Here is a 1,538-nt window from a genome sequence, read left to right as displayed (position 1 = left end):
GACAAGATGGCCCCGAACAAAGGAACACATGGGGATTTTATAGGGGGCGGGCAGACACGGGCGGAAGCCCCCCTCACCCAATGGGGACAGGCAACGGGGGAGTGACGTAGACTGCGGCAACCAATGGGAACACGACAGGGGTGTGTACAGGGTTCCAGGATGAATGGGAATGCAGGGATGGGGTAACAGACACAGAACTCTCAGGAGTGGACAGGGGGGCGGTTACAGGAGTGACATGGGGATGCTCCAATGGTAAGTGACTCGGAGCGGACCATAGTGCAGGGGAAATGGGGGTACACAGTGGTATACAGAACCGGCTAACTAACATTTATCAGAACCCGTAACTAAAACCCAGCCCGGGATGCAACACATAGGGATGCAGAAAAAATATAACTGAATAGAAAAATACCAGACGAGTAGAATCTTTTCTTGATTTTTTTTTATACTCACCATGTGAGAAAACTCTTAAAAGTTGCTTACATGTTTTAATTGTTTATTTGACTCTTCAACCTCTGATCTTTGCAGTGCTGCCTAGAATCAAAAGACAAAAGCTTTCCAAACAATATTGGGTGGTAAGCTAAAAAGCAATTCTTTAATGAAAGATTTTAGATGCGCAAATAGAGCTATGCACACACATGATACAGGATTTCTACAGTTTTTATAAGGTAAATTAATTTGTATATCTAGCAGGTACATCCAATAAGAGATCAGTTGCCCCAGCAACACACCCTTGGGTCAGCCTTTTGGAGCTAGTCCAAGGGGTTCTTTGTCCTATATCTTGTTATGTCTTTCAAATTCTGATGAAAAAACAAGGTGTCTTTGTTAGAAATTCTCTTCTTGGGAATAAGACTAAGCAGAAAGTGTTAGAAAAGGTTAGCTTATTGTTCTAAAATGTGAGAAAGCACAGGAAAGGTACTAGAAACTATACAACTGTATATTAAAAATCTGCAAAGCTACAAATATATGAAAAAGCTAAAAATCTAGGTATCAACAGAGATGAAAAAAATGAAAATCATGTAAAATGGAACATATTGAGAAAACTTTAACAAATGTTATGCATGAATAGTTAATAACTATGGATGCTTTTTTTGCTTCAGACTGGTGCATCTATCCTCTACAGTAAAGTGTTGAAGGTGTTCTGCTATGGAACAGAGTTTTCCATCTCTAAAACTGATATAATCAGACTTTCAGATAAGAAACCTCAGTAGTTGTAAGTATCTGCTGAAAGAGCTTGTACATCCCTCTTTGATTCATTATTTATAAGGGTATTTTCAAGGCGCTAACATTACTGGCTCAAGAGACTTTAATAATATACCACATTTATTTTCAAAATCAATTTATGTTCTTACCTAGAAATCATTCTTCTGCTCTCTCTGTAATGGAAATTTATAAGATTCTGGAAGAACAACTCAAAACACCATACTGGGATTGGAGAATGAGGAATTAATATGTCAAACTTTGGTGGACAGGGGAAGAGATTGGAGAATGTCTTTCTCATCATGGACCTATTACAAGCTAACAAAACTTAAAAGACACAA

The 1,538-nt window shown here is 38.6% G+C and overlaps 1 long non-coding RNA gene across 1 annotated transcript; it reads left to right on the top strand.

Annotated features, from left to right (window-relative positions):
• The first annotated feature begins 213 nt into the window (after window positions 1-213).
• On the top strand, window positions 214-1,180 carry LOC128805947 (uncharacterized). The gene is made up of 3 exons (XR_008436665.1): window positions 214-252; window positions 526-665; window positions 1,098-1,180. It is a non-coding gene; the product is annotated as an uncharacterized LOC128805947 (long non-coding RNA).
• Window positions 1,181-1,538: the final 358 nt, after the last annotated feature.

The sequence above is a fragment of the Vidua macroura genome, chromosome 4 (genome assembly GCF_024509145.1).
Source record: "Vidua macroura isolate BioBank_ID:100142 chromosome 4, ASM2450914v1, whole genome shotgun sequence".
NCBI classification, from domain to species: Eukaryota; Metazoa; Chordata; class Aves; order Passeriformes; family Viduidae; genus Vidua; species Vidua macroura.
This window is presented reverse-complemented; position numbering and strand designations above follow the sequence as displayed.